Source organism: Leuciscus leuciscus (assembly GCF_965113295.1).
Source record: "Leuciscus leuciscus genome assembly, contig: HAP1_SCAFFOLD_100, whole genome shotgun sequence".
NCBI lineage: Eukaryota > Metazoa > Chordata > Actinopteri > Cypriniformes > Leuciscidae > Leuciscus > Leuciscus leuciscus.
This window is the reverse complement of record NW_028118529.1, coordinates 212992-228736: the sequence shown is the minus strand read 5'-3', so window position 1 is coordinate 228736 and position 15745 is coordinate 212992. Positions and strand designations below refer to the sequence as shown.

Genomic DNA, 15745 nt, shown 5'->3' with positions numbered 1-15745 from the left:
TTATCAAGCGACGAGAATACTTTTTGTGCGCAAAAAGTAAACAAAAATAACGACTTTATTCCACTATTCATTTCCTTCTCTCTGGGCCTCGAGTGAGTTCATGTAGTGTAATAGCGTAGCGCGTCTGTGTTGTACGTCACACGTAGGCTCACTATTGGCCGACGCTGGTCATGTGTGTGATGCGTGTGTAATCCATGTTTAGTTCATCATCTGACTCTCTTTATCCAGTGCTCTTTCTTCACATCTTTTCTTCTTTTTCTCCTTTTCTTCTTCATCTAGTTGTTCTTTTTCAGCCAGGTACAGATGTCTCAGATGCTCGGGATATTTCTCCTCTAACTGAACTTTTGATGCTTGATTTTTCTTTCTCTCCTTTCGAAGAAGTTTGTTGTATTCATGCCTTCCTTTCTCCTTCCTTTTGAAGGCAAACCCCTGACCTGATGAAGCATGAGACAGAGATGAGATTAAAACAGAATACATTCAAATTTTAGTCCTTTATTATGGATTATTACAGATCTATTACGTTATTCAAACAGATATTCATACATTATTGCAATTCATTAAACATGTTATATATTTTCTTTAGAAAATGGTATGAACGTTTTTCATCATTAATGCAAAGATTACATATCTAACGCCTGTTTCACACACACTCCGTGTGCAGTGTGTATGCGCTATTGTGCTTTCACATCTGGCTATGCTGCGTTTGCAGTGCGCAACTGATCCGCGGCTGTATACCACAAACACAACATTTATTCACTATTTTTATTTCAAATTCAAAAAGTTATCACCAACTTTTATATATAAAAAAGTTTTGTCAGCATTGCGATTCTCTTTAGTACAGTTATACACTCGTTTATAGACGTATTCACGTTTAAACACAAGACAAAACAAAGCATTCAATGCATTCCTTATACAGGTTTATATATTAAGTTGATCAAGCAATTGGCAAAACATTTAAACATGTACTTAGACCTATGTTAAAATCGCAAACATTTTAAATTGAAAACGTACAATAAAAAGAACAACCAACTCTCATTCAACTCCCTTTTCTTTTGCATTTAAATGTTTATATAAGAAATCCTGTGGTTCATAGAGCTTGTTTTCCCACCTCCACTAAGAGATGAGTATAGGCTTATACCATCCATTAGCTGTCTCCTTGTTGAGGTAAGTTGTCGTTTTCTTTGCTTTACCCCGGGCTTTAAGTAAAAAGATGACTGTGAAAAATAGTAGTAACTGTTAGCCTATATTCTATCAGGGGAGAGCAAGCAAGTGAAACATTGCGCATGTGAAAGGGAACGTCTGCGCACATCCGAATAAACTTATTTTAAAAGCAAAATTGGTTTTCGTTCGTTCGAAATACTTGATTTGCGAGACGAACATTTATCTGTAAAACTCAGTTCACGCGCATGCTGAATGCCATTTTGCACGCTCAAAATATGATCTTGCACGCGCATAATTGTGGCAGAAAAATAATCCCATAGGCCTATTTCTGCTATTATAACAAAGCTTCTCATTTTCAGACTTATTTACAGAAAGGAGTAGGCTAGCAGTACTGTTAAGTGCTGTAAAAATCTGTCAATCACGATTAATGTGTGTGCATATACAGTAGCCTATATGCATATATAATATAGCCTATGTCTGTGTGTGTGTACGTGTCTGTGTATATACAGTGAGGAAAATAAGTATTTGAACACACTGCTATTTTGCACGTTCTCCCACTTAGAAATCATGGAGGGGTCTGAAATGGTCATCGTAGGTGCATGTCCACTTTCTGTGAGAGACATAATCTAAAAAAAAAAAAATCCAGAAATCACAATGTGTGATTTTTTAACTATTTATTTGTATGATACAGCTGCAAATAAGTATTTGAACACCTGAGAAAATCAATGTTAATATTTGGTACAGTAGCCTTTGTTTGCTATTACAGAGGTCAAACGTTTCCTGTAGTTTTTCACCAGGTTTGCACACACTGCAGGAGGGATTTTGGCCCACTCCTCCACACAGATCTTCTCTAGATCAGTCAGGTTTCTGGGTTGTCGCTGATAAACACGGAGTTTGAGCTCCCTCCAAAGATTCTCTATTGGGTTTAGGTCTGGAGACTGGCTAGGCCACGCCAGAACCTTGATATGCTTCTTACAGAGCCACTCCTTGGTTATCCTGGCTGTGTGCTTTGGGTCATTGTCATGTTGGAAGACCCAGCCTCGACCCATCTTCAATGCTCTAACTGAGGGAAGGAGGTTGTTCCCCAAAATCTCGCAATACATGGCCCCGGTCATCCTCTCCTTAATACAGTGCAGTTGCCCTGTCCCATGTGCAGAAAAACACCCCCAAAGCATGATGCTACCACCCCCATGCTTCACAGTAGGGATGGTGTTCTTGGGATGGTACTCATCATTCTTCTTCCTCCAAACACGTTTAGTGGAATTATGACCAAAAAGTTCTATTTTGGTCTCATCTGACCACATGACTTTCTCCCATGACTCCTCTGGATCATCCAAATGGTCATTGGCAAACTTAAGACGGGCCTTGACATGTGCTGGTTTAAGCAGGGGAACCTTTCGTGCCATGCATGATTTCAAACCATGACGTCTTAGTGTATTACCAACAGTAACCTTGGAAACGGTGGTCCCAGCTCTTTTCAGGTCATTGACCAGCTCCTCCCGTGTAGTTCTGGGCTGATTTCTCACCTTTCTTAGGATCATTGAGACCCCACGAGGTGAGATCTTGCATGGAGCCCCAGTCCGAGAGAGATTGACAGTCATGTTTAGCTTCTTCCATTTTCTAATGATTGCTCCAACAGTGGACCTTTTTTCACCAAGCTGCTTGGCAATTTCCCCGTAGCCCTTTCCAGCCTTGTGGAGGTGTACAATTTTGTCTCTAGTGTCTTTGGACAGCTCTTTGGTCTTGGCCATGTTAGTAGTTGGATTCTAACTGATTGTATGGGGTGGACAGGTGTCTTTATGCAGCTAACGACCTCAAACAGGTGCATCTAATTTAGGATAATAAATGGAGTGGAGGTGGACATTTTAAAGGCAGACTAACAGGTCTTTGAGGGTCAGAATTCTAGCTGATAGACAGGTGTTCAAATACTTATTTGCAGCTGTATCATACAAATAAATAGTTAAAAAATCATATATTGTGATTTCTGGATTTTTTTTTTTTTTAGATAATGTCTCTCACAGTGGACATGCACCTACGATGACAATTTCAGACCCCTCCATGATTTCCAAGTGGGAGAACTTGCAAAATAGCAGGGTGTTCAAATACTTATTTTCCTCACTGTATATATATCACTGGTTGTGAACAATCTGTCTATGGTTCCCTGGTGCCAAAGCCAATACATGGTAATCCTGTACAGGTAAAGATTTTTTTTGTTCTTTTGTTCTTTTGTTCCAATAATGACAAAAGAGATGGTATTGCAGGTTGTGTATAATCTAATACAAATTATGGTAATTTAAAATCAGTTAATAAGTTAAAAAGTAGTCTACTGCAGTACCAGTAATGACAATAGCTAATAGTAACTATAGCCTATACCATAGTCTGAATGATTGTACCATAGGCTATTTATGAACCATGGTAAGTATATCTAAAACACACAATATTTTCATGGTATTGTTTAGTAAGTACTTTGCTCTTTTGGTCAGATTTTCTTACCTGTGGCTGGAACAGTTCCAGATACACCTTGTAAAAGTGTAATTTGCTGTGCTGTAAATATGTACCAAATAACAAAATAGTTTTAAATAGATCCTCTTGACTGAATCCAGAGGAAAACTCTCCCATGGTCAGGTATCCATTTTTTTGTCAAAAACGTTCTCGAGTTCCTCAGCAGTGAGTGGCAATTCTTTGTGTAGCCTCTAAGATAGAGAGAATGATGGTATATGATTAAATACTCAAGAAACAGATGGAAAAATGACATCATTAACACTATTTTCTGCCATCTAGATATTCTGATTTGTCTATTTTGTACTAATAGAACTTTATAACAGTGGCGTAGGCAGAAATTGTATTTTGGGCGGGCCATTGAAAAAGTGAGTGGGCCTATAGTTTTTTTTTTTAGAAAAAATATGACTTAAATAATAATTAAACCTTAGAGAGTAGAAAAAAGAATAGACAAACTGCAAAAACAGTTACACTTTTATTTTGCAATATTCGGCAAAGGCAATAACAAAACACTGTTTAATCATCAAGTTCAACCAACAGAGCTCAATAAAGGCTGGACAAACCACCAGCATAGACAATAACCTGTCTATTTTATTCAGGTTAGTCAGCAGTGCAAAGACAGTTCACCTGAAAATAAAGTAGGCTAACAGTAAAAGAAATTCAAATAATGAAAACTCTCAGCAGAGCACGGTTTGAAATAAATAACAACACACTCCCTAATTTCTGTTAAATCAACCATATACAATGCAATCAGCCTGGTGGAAATTAAGCTTTTGTGCCAAAAAAATAGCAACTACAAAAAATACAACCAAGAAAACTGTCCATACCACTTTGATGAGAAGCTCCTTGATTTTCTATTCTTGACAGTGCAGGGAAATACCTTCAGATTGGGTTGTGAAGGTGGTTCATACATTTCAGTTAGATCGGCGGGTAAACCTGCGCCAGGCTGACCGGGAGAGAGCACTGGCACTGCCGCCAGGGAGAGAGCGGCGGCCGCCACCAGCGCCTGACTAGCCTTCTTGTGGGTTAATGAGTCTGAAGAACTGGGCTGGGTGGACTCGGCAGATGGCGTGTCTTCTTCCTCAACTCTTTTTTTTATTAATTTTTTAAAATAAAACATTAAAGAAACTTGTTTAGCCATTATTGTGGCGATGTTATACATTGGCTAAAGGCCGCCAGAGCCCGCCGCTCAGAGAGTCTTCCTGTCGCCCTAGCAACCATAGCAACCAATTAGGCCAACGTTCCGGAGCGAGGCTTTCTACAACTTGCTTTAACAATTCCATTTTATTCGGAAAACAAATTAAACACACACACACCAGTCAACAATAAATCGGGTTTATATTAATATATTTTCTTAAATACATTTGAATAATAAAAATAAACTAAAAATGTATTTTTTATCAAACTTGCCTGGGCGGGCCAGTGAGTAATGTGGGCGGGCCAGTGCCGCCCTGGCCCATTACTGGCTACGCGCCTGCATTATAAATAACAAATCCTTTTAAATAGTCCTAAAAAATGTTCTGTTTGTGGACTCTTCTGTTGTGTTTCCTTCCTGTGTTTAGCTCCTGTTTCCTTGTCCTGTGTTACTATGGTTACTCATTGGTTAATTATGTTCACCTGTGTCTGGTTTGGTTCCTCATTTAGCCTGTGTATTTAAGCTCTCAGATTGCTGCAGTTCATTTTTCCTGTGTTGTATTTGAATAAAAGCAGAAACTGATATGTTTATCTGTTCCTACAATTCCAGTGTTTTGGATTATCTTTGTTTTCATTTTTGTAAATAAAAGTAAGACTGCTACAATTTAGGTTCTCTAATCCTCTTTCTTTGCCTGAACTGTAACAGCAACATATGCACCCTAAGCATTTTAATAAATACAAAAAACTTTGGCCATACAAAGCTAAAAATAATAATACAAAAACGTAATTTGAATACAGAGCTGTATTATTCCAAAACCATGGCAGATGTAAAAGTAAATCATGTAATAATCATTAAGGAATACAAATATTGTGGTGAAGGACCTGTAAAGTTAAGGACCCCTACTTTACCCTCATATCAGTGCGTGTGATGAAGCCTTTTCCCTCGCTGTCACAGATCTGAAAGAAGTCCTCTATTTTGTCCAACATAGCAATGTGTCCCCATCCTGCGTTCTTCTTCACACTTTTCCTTGGCTGCGGTTTCGGCTGCTTCTCATCCTGGTCTGAGCCACTGCTGGTGACCCGTGTGTCTCTAACGTGTCCGATCTCTGACATGATTCCAGCGCTGCTTACCTTGACCGTCTTTCAACAGGTCAGGATCATGTACAATCCAAAGCTAGATCCAATACAGGGAATTATGCTGATTAATTCAGGAAACATAATTTATTGTCTTGTACTGAATGCCTGCTGTGGGTCCCAGCTGAAAGAAACAGAGAGAGTGCAACACATCAGCAATCCTTTTCGTCTTTAGGAATGTTAAGACTTTGAGAAGTGTTAGTCGTCATCACTGCTGACATTATTGGTGAGCAGAACTGTCCCACCACCACAGTGTCAAGGGGGAACAGGAAGAGGTTTCTGTGGTGAAATTTCCAGTTTGATCACAAGTTGAAGTTGCTAAGGTTTGAATGAGGGGGCATCAATTAGTTTATATTTTTTATTTCAATAAAGAAACAATTTAAATGAACTTTTACATGATTGACAGACATAAAGGTTGACGCATCCTGCTATTAACCTCATCAGTGTTATAAAAGTTAAATGTTAGGGCTCTGTGTAATTTGTGACATTAAACTAAATACATGATGAAATACTGATTTCATGAAGCCTCAAACTAAAATTATTACTAACTTAATAAATTATAGCTAAGTTCTTATAGACTAGAGAGAAATTCGTAAATACAGAATTACAGCTCTTACCTGAAAAAGTGTTCTCTTTCATCATCTCGTTTCGAGATCCACCTATGGGAAGGGCATCCGTACCTGACCTCTGCAGAAGCATCCAATTGCACCAAGTCTGGCTAGACAGACAGAAGCGCGCAGCCAATGCCAGGTAAGGCCACACCCCCTTACCTAAGGCATATAGCTGTCAGGCGCGCTGCTATTCCTCAGTTGACATTCGCTTCTCGCGATCTCTGCACTGACACAGTTCGGTTGGATTAACGTTACGCTGCTCACTTTCGAGTCTTCAGGAGGACATATCGCCAGATCAGCCTCCGCCAGACGTGAGTGACAGTCGTTTCTTCAGCCTATCCGCTGTGTTTTTTGCATCCGGAGCCGCCCGCGCTCTCGCTGTCCTTCACCTGCTCCTCCTTACATGGCTGCCCGCCACGGATTTTTCCGAGTTCTTCACCGCTAGCCCACCCATGGCTATGTGACCGTCTAAACAGCCGCTTCTCCGGGGAACAGCCTATCACGACGAGCCTGCCCGGCCGCGTGTGGTGCTCTAATAATCGCCGCTAAGGACCCTCTCGTTCTGCGCTGTTTGCTTGAGCTTAACACGCTCAAGAAGCTTTGGAGAACCCGGAGAATTGCGGTCATTGTAATTGCTGCACATGACATGTAGCTTTTTACTAAGCCGGCTTTTAGTTGCACGACCCAGCGCGCCGTGCTCGGCCTTTCTGACTCGGATGGGGGACACGGTGATGATGACGCACTACCGGGGGACTCCCGGAGCGCCACCTCTCTAAATATTTGAGCTGACATCAGCCCAATCCGCATTCCCTGAAGAGGACATCTTCGCGGGAAAACCTCACTCTCGTTGACGAACCGGCCGGTTCCGGCGACGGGGATGACGCGGTCCTTTTAGCGTTCCCTAGGCTAGCGCTCACGCGGCTTTGCCTCAGTCCATCCTCCTGGAAGTTTGTGAGCGAGCGGCCGTTCGTCTCAATATTGTGTGGCCAGCTCCACAGAGCGCCACCGACCAGGATAGGAATATTTACGACGGGTAAGCGCTGAGACCACCGCCCAGTCTGAGGAAACAACTCTTAAAACTGGAGCGTCCCGCTAGACTGTTAACACGGTCTCACGGGCCTTGATGTGTTACGACTACGTGTTGAGGCTTTCAATTTATGCCTTCCTAGGAAGGCGGCCCCGAACGCAAGCGGCCTGCCTGTTGTTCGACCGTTGGGGGAGTATCGAGCCCGCGTTCACGGGCCACGAGGACGTTTAGTGGACGTTGTGTGTGTGTACCCCCCCAAGCGGGGCTGTCGTGAGGAAAAGTACGTAGCAGTGTTACCACACTGCACGCACTTGGTTCCCCTCACCCAGTTATTAAAGGCTTCGGCCCCAGTGTTTCCCAACACAAAACACACACATTACTAAACAACACATTTAACAAACGAATCAAATGAATTCGTGCAGATTTATATATCTGCCAACATAGAGAGCAAATCTCTCTGATCCCATGCATGTCGCCCTGAGTCCGTCCACAAGAGGGCTCCATTGCCTCACAAATCAACTAGCTGGGCTCACACAGCTCAGTTGCGGCTGCCCAGCCATGTGTTTTTAGTGGACGTTGTGTGTGGAAGGCTTCGGCCCCTGTGTTCCCCAACACAAAACACACACATAACTAAATAACACTTTAAAACAAACGAATTAAATAAATCCGTTACAGAGAGAGTATCTCTCTCCGGGGATATTATTTTTCTGCCTGCAGTGTGTTTTTAGTGGACGTTGTGTGTGGAAGGCTTCGGCCCCTGTGTTCCCCAACACAAAACACACACATAACTAAATAACACTTTAAAACATACAAATTAAATAAATCCGTTACAGAGAGAATATCTCACTCCGCGGATATTATTTTTCTGCCTGCACTTAAGACTGCCCAGTTCATGTGTTCAGGAGATATGTGTGTTTTCCGCCCACTTTCAGGCCTTGTGAGGGAAAGTTTAGCACAGTGGACACCACACTATGTTCCCCTCACTCTGTCAATAAAGGCTCCGGCCCCAGTGTTTGCCCAACACAAAACACACAAAGTTACGAATCAAATGAATTCGTTTTGGAGAGAAGACCTCTCTCCGCAGAGAAAACTTCTCACTGCAGAGGGAGGAAATCCCTCCGAACCCCTGCATGTCGCCTCTAGTGTGCCCACTAGATGGCGACTTTGCATCACGAATGATGTGCCCATACACCCCCGCTCCGGCCCGAGCGGGGGCGCTCTCGAGTCACGAAGTGGCTTGGCAAGCCATTTCAGCGCCCGAGTGGGTTTTGCGTACCGTAACCTAGGGTTACAGGCTGCAGTTTGCAATAAAACCTCCACTTTTCAACGGCGTTCTCTCTTCTCACACAGAAGAAAATGCCTCACACATTCTGAAAGAGGAAATTTCCTCCCTCCTAAACAAGGGAGCGATTCAGATGGTGCCACCCAATCTTATAAACCATGGTTTTTATTCCTGGTATTTTTATGTTTCCAAAAGGCGTGGTGCCCCCCGCCCTATATGGACCTTCGAATGTTGAAAACAAACATTTGAGGAAAAAATATAATTTCAGAATGTGACACAAGGCTCTCTCGCCCGTGCCATAAAGCAGAACGACTGGTTCACATCAGTCGATCTGAAAGATGCTTTCTTTCACATAAGTATCTACCCTCCACACAGGAAATATCTTCGTCTCGCCTACCAAGGCATTTGTTACGAATTCACAGTTCTTCCGTTCGGGCAAAATTTGAGTCCCCGAACTTTCTGTCTGTGTGCGGAGGCGGGCGTGGCGCCCCTGAGACTATCAGGGCTGAGAATTCTGAATTACATATACGATTGGTTCATCATAGCCAAATCGAAGGAGAAGGTGTCGCTGGACACCGGCCGGGTGCTCGCGCACATCACATCCCTCGTGTTCAAGGTGAATGCGAGCAAAAACAATCTGACTCCCAGTCAGAATGTCTTTTTCCTGGGCTTGGAATTGAACTCAGTCTCCTTGCGAGCGCGTCTCTCTCAAGAGCGTGTTCGCTCTCTGATGAACTGTCTGTCTCAGTTCAGAGAAGGGGCGAGAGTACAATATCGCACATGCCTCAGGCTGCAGGGTCTCATGGCTTCATCTATCCAAGTTGTGCCGTTGGGTCTCCTGAGAATGAGAGCGTTCACGAAATGGGTTTTGTCACTACATTTCAGCCCGATTCGCGATCTCTGCCGCTCGGTAACAGTGACGCGCGCCTGCTCGGCGGCCCTGCGCCATTGGGAGAGCGAGAACTTTACGCTCGGGGAACCCCCTTGGGACGGTTACGATGCGGAAAGTTGTGACGACAGATGCGTCCTTAACAGGCTGGGGAACCACCCAGGAAGGCAGAATGGTGAACGGTCTGTGGCTGAGCAGACTACGTTCAGCGCACATGAACTATTTAGAGCTTTTACCATTTGGAAAGCTCTGAATCATTTTCTGCCTCGCCTGCAGGGACATCCCGTTCTAGTACGGTGCGAAAATACCACGGCAGTGGCTTATATCAACCGTCAGGGCGGCATGCGCTCGTCGAAACTCCACGCTCTAGCTTACAGGCTGTTGGTGTGGAGCAGACGGGTTTTTCTGTCATTACGCGTGACTCATGTTCGAGCATTCTGAACAGAGGCGCGGATCTGCTATCGAGGGGAAACCCAATCTAAGGGGATTGGCGTCTTCACCCGCAGATAGTGGAGATGTTATGGATGAGATTTAGACAGGCAGCCGTAGATCTTTTCGCCTCGCGCGAAAACCACCATTGTCCTATGTTCTTCTCGACTAAAGGACGTGGACGCGCCCCTCAGGGCAGACGCACTGGCCACCCATGGCCCAAAGTGCTGCTGTATGGTTTTCCTCCCCTGTGCCTGATATTTTCACACTGGCCAGGGTGAGAGGGCACGGCCTGTCTCTCATTCTGATAGCACCCAGGTGGCTCAAAGCCCTGTGGCTGGCAGAGATAATCCCTCTGTTGTACGCCGAGCCATGGCGCCTCCCCCCTCGCACGGACATACTGTCCCAAGCCAACGGGGAGATTTACCACCCCCACCCGGACAGGGTGACTCTCTGGGCCTGGCCTGTGAGAGGACGAACCTAAATGCACTGGGGCTCCCGCCGCATGTAATCGCCACCACTCAGAATGCCAGGGCCGTTTCCACACGATCCCTATATGGCTGGAAGTGGCAAGTGTTCGAAGGGTGGTGTGATGGGCGTGGTCTCACATCTTATTAGTGCTCGGTGCCTGATATTTTGTGTTTCCTGCAAGACCTCATGGAAAGAGGCAGGTCCTTTTCCACCATTAAGGTCTACCTGGCTGCGTTTTCAGCCTGTCATGTGGGTTTTGAGGGCTTCACCGTCAGGCAGCACCCTCTAACCCGCAGTTTTATGAAGGGTGCACGCCGCTCTTTGCCGGTCATCAGGAGATCTGTTCCAGGGTAGGACCTCTCCATGGTGCTGGAAGCGCGGTCTCTTTATCCTTTTGAGCCTCTGGGAAGTATTTCCCTTAAGCTGCTGTCCCTCAAGACAGCTTTGCTCTCGGCCTTGGCATCTGCTAAACGGGTCAGTGAGCTACATGCACTCTCGGTTCAACCCTCGTGCGCCAAATTCTCCTTAAGTGGAGATAAGGTTTCCCTTAAGCCTAACCCGGCCTTCATGCCGAAATGCTTCCCTGTGTTCACTTCGGAGGTTTTGGAGCTATCCGCTTTTCACCCTCCACCCTTTGCCTCCTCGGAGGATCAGGGGCTGAATGCTCTGTGTCCCGGTCGCGCTCTGCAAGCATGTATGACCAGGACCAGTGCTTTCCGCAAGAGCGACCAGCTCTTTGTTTCAAGGGCTCCCCCACACAAGGGGAGTCCCATTTCAAAGCAATGCCTCTCACATTGGCTTGTGGACGCTATACTATGGCTTATGAAGCAAAGGGAGTGCAGCCCCCAGGGGGCATCAGAGCTCATTCTACAAGGGGCTTAGCCGCCTCTTGGGCTTTGTTCAGGGGAGTGCCACTGCAAGACATCTGCTCCGCGGCCAGCTGGGCCTCTCCTCATACCTTTGAGCGTTACTACCGGTTGGATGTCACCAGAACCTCGGTGGCACATTCGGTCCTAGGGGTAGGGTCCTCTTAGCCCTTTCCCACAGCCCCGTTGGGTTAACCAACGAAGAGTGAATGGGCCGGCTGGCCATGTTCATTCCTGTCACCAAGCATTCGCATTCCTTCTTGGGTTTAGCTATGTGCATTGGTGGTGCGGGGGCCATTATCATGTATGGGTCTCATGCATGTTTCATGCCCTGCTTGTCCACAGCAGTTTAGCGTGGCGTCACCCTTGCAGGGTCATGTTTGTGGGACGTGTCAGGCACCGCCTCTCTGAGGTGACCGTCCTTCTCTGGCCTTCAGAACCTCACTGTGAGTGTATTGGGCAATCGGGGAGCTGTCCATGTCTCTCCCATAGGTGGATCTCGAAACGAGATGATGAAAGAGAACAATAGGTTACTGTCGTAACCCCGGTTCTCTGAAACATCGAGTGGAGAGATCCACCAGCTTCGCCCCGCTTGCCGCACGAGAAGCGAATATACTTACTGAGGAATAGCAGCGCGCCTGACAGCTATATGCCTTAGGTAAGGGGGTGTGGCCTTACCTGGCATTGGCTGCGCGCTTCTGTCTGTCTAGCCAGACTTGGTGCAATTGGATGCTTCTGCAGAGGTCAGGTACGGATGCCCTTCCCATAGGTGGATCTCTCCACTCGATGTTTCAGAGAACCGGGGTTACGACAGTAACCTATTGTTTTACTCTTCCAGGTCTACAGAAGAGCTCGCGGACACTGAAGAGGAGGAACTTTATGTCAGGGTTCTGTCACTTCTGTCTAGTCTATTTCTTGGTTTTGTGAAAGAGACTCCTGTTTGCCTTGTCTGTGCCTTGTTTCGTGTGCTTTCATGTCATGTTTTCTCTCGTGCTGTGTAGCACACGGCTTGTGTTTTACTCTAGCTGTGTGTGTTCATGTTGTCATGTTTGTAATGTTTTTGTCGCGTCGCGTCAAGCTGTTTTTTTTCCAGTGTATTCATCAAGAGCGACGGACGCCATGCCAATCTTACAAAAAAACATAACATTAAACAATTAAAAACACATTGGAGTTTTGCATAGGGCCTACTAATTTTTGTCAGTTAATTGTTCTTTCTTGTAGGCTATGTAGCCTAAGCATGGAGTGTCTCGCTTTTAAGATTAAGATGCCGTGAACACCCATCTATAGCCTATTTTTTGTCTTAAAACAAATTTATAAAAGGAAACTTAATAAAACATTTGTGTGATGTAGTAGCCTAGCCTACTAAATGTTTCCATTTTCTTCTAGAATAAAGCATCATGTAGGCTTACATACTAAACTCAAATTTCAAAAATTGTCAGTATAAAACCTTATATTAATATCCTGCTAAAGAGCCCTACAATGTGTAAAGACATTTTCTGATTAGGCCTACATGCTGTCACTCTGTGCTTAGGCTATAGGCTATTACAACAGCAGCTAAAGTGTAAAATCAATGTGCAGTGAAATGAGCTCTACTACATGAAACAAGTTACTAATAAATGTTGCTATAAGTGAAGAAAAACCATTGATTGCCGTCCTACGTTCACTCTCCCTTACATGCTAACCCTTACCCTTTACAATAAGAGGTGTTTTGCGGCCATCTGCTGGACAAATACAGCATTGCAGCATTAAACGCACATTCATTGCTGTTATATTTTCTCAAAAATAGTTTACTTATTTATGTAGATAATATTTAATCTATTTAATAAATACACATCTTAATAGCTTAGCAACAATATAGTTTATACTATGGTGTAATCAAATTTTATTTTTTAGAATAAAAGAACAAAGCAGTAAAATCCACATATAGTAATATGCATAATTTTTCCAGAAACAATTAAATGAAAATGTTACATTTATTCAAATAATTCATAAAACCATAGGTCTACTCCTACTAAGATCTCTTCTAAGTTACAAGTGTTTGAAGTGATCAGACTTACAAAAATCAGTCACCAGTCTTGTATCTCCTGTGTGCCGTGACAGGCTTTGATGCTGAATATAACCTGCAGTGTTTCTCTATCAATCTCCTTTAAGTTTAGTGTGACTTTATCTCCATCCTGACTTATGAAAGATATGATTCTATCCTCTGTGAAGTGTCTTTTCATGGTGGAGGAGGAGTCCCGTTCATCAGCGCAGATGTTCTCTTGATATATATGGAGAAAATAAAAATGCTGCTGTGTGATTTGTCAGTGATTGTGTTTGATGATTTCCTCTGTTGTGTCTAATAAGGGAACAGTGAGTGTCATTGGCAGCTGTGAGAGTCTCTCTCTCTTTAGGGGACTGACAGGAGCCAGTTTCTTCAGTGTGTGTGAGGGAGCAGAGGAGAAACAGAGTCAAACTAACGGTGTGACGAGCAGAAGAAGATGGAGGGATTTCTGACACTCGTTTTACTCTCCTCTATAGTCACTATAACCACATCTGGTAAGTAAAAAAAAAAAAAAAAATAGAGAGTAATGAAGTGAAATTATGTTTAAATGAGCAGTTGCTAAATATACCAATAGAAACTGAATAGAGGCCTGTGTAATATCTAGAGATCTTATGACACTAGATAATTTATCTAATACTAATTCAATTTTAATAATTAATTTTTACAGGCAACCAATTTAATTTGTCATAATGATTTTGTCATATTTTGAATATATAATATAATACTTTGCAATGTTCTACTGCTACTAGCTAAATCTCTCTTTCATGTACAGATTTCGAGACTGTTAGATTGGTTGGTGGTAGCAGTCGCTGTGCTGGTAGAGTGGAGGTTCATCATGATGGTCAGTGGGGAACAGTGTGTGATTATAACTGGGATAAGACTGATGCTGCAGTGGTGTGTAGAGAGATAGGATGTGGAGAGGCTCTAGAGGCTGTGCGTTACGCTTACTTTGGACAAGGATCAGGAAGTATCTGGATGGATGATGTGGACTGTAGTGGATCAGAGTCAACACTGAAGAACTGTATCAGACGGATGGGGTGTTCATAACTGTGGTCATCCTGAAGATGCTGGAGTCAGATGCTCAGGTGAGCGGCTCCATACATCACTCTGTTAATACATCACTGATCATGGTTCAACATGCACCAATACTCAACTTTTCTATATATCCTAATTATTTGTTAACAACATGTATTCATTACTTCAATGAGCTCACTCTATATGCCTTAAATTAATACATTGTTTAAATGAATACATTATTAGCTAACTGTGTGATTTGTATTTCTGAAATACATAACTTGGACACAGTCACTTACCTCTGATAACAGATCACTCTAAATTGTAATGTGGACTCATGCATTTTCTGTAAAGCTGCTCTGAAATGATATGTTGTGAAAAGCGTTATACAAAAAATGTTTGAATGTTTATCCACAAATATTAAAACAATTAAAAAAAATTCAGAGCTTTTCATAAGCAATTTGTTGAATAATTAACATGTTATTGTCTAAGCAATTAATTTATTTTCATCCATTCTAAAAATATTTAATTAATTAAAGGACAGTGACATGCTGTTGCTTTATGTCTGTATAATAATGATAGTGCCAGATGCCTCTTCAGGACATAACACATCCAGTTAAAGTGTTCTTCTGTGCTGTGCACTCTCTCAATATAACCAGAAACCATAAACTATGGACGGTTTACAAGACTTGATGATGGACCTCACCTGTGCTCTGGGAGGCTAGAGGTCCTTCGTGGGAACACCTGGTACACAGTGTGTGACGCTGCCTTTGACCAGCAGGATGCAGAGGTTGTGTGTAGAGAGCTGGACTGTGGGGCTCCTGTACAGGTGCTGGGAGAAGATGTTTTTGGCAAAGGAGACGCTCAGATGTGGACACAAGAGATTCAGTGCAGAGGAAATGAATCACACATTCGACGCTGTCAATCATCAACCTCACATAATATAAACTGCACCCATAAACACAACATGGGACTGATATGTTCTGGTAAAATATCAATGTTCAGCCTCTCTACTGTATAGAGGAATCTAATTATTAAATACTAAATCTAATTATTTGATCAGTTTCTTCTTGGTTTGATCAATTTCAGTAAGATCTCTGTTCTTTGTTCAGGTTACACTGACTTCAGACTGGTCAGCGGTCCTGACGTCTGTTCTGGTCGAGTTGAACATCAATATCTCAATA

General features: G+C 43.4%; 1 protein-coding gene across 1 annotated transcript in view; it reads left to right on the top strand.

The window, feature by feature from the left end:
• LOC309493551 (uncharacterized protein) overlaps positions 1-15745 on the top strand; it is a 117428-nt gene that overhangs the window by 77868 nt on the left and 23815 nt on the right. The window lies entirely within an intron of this gene.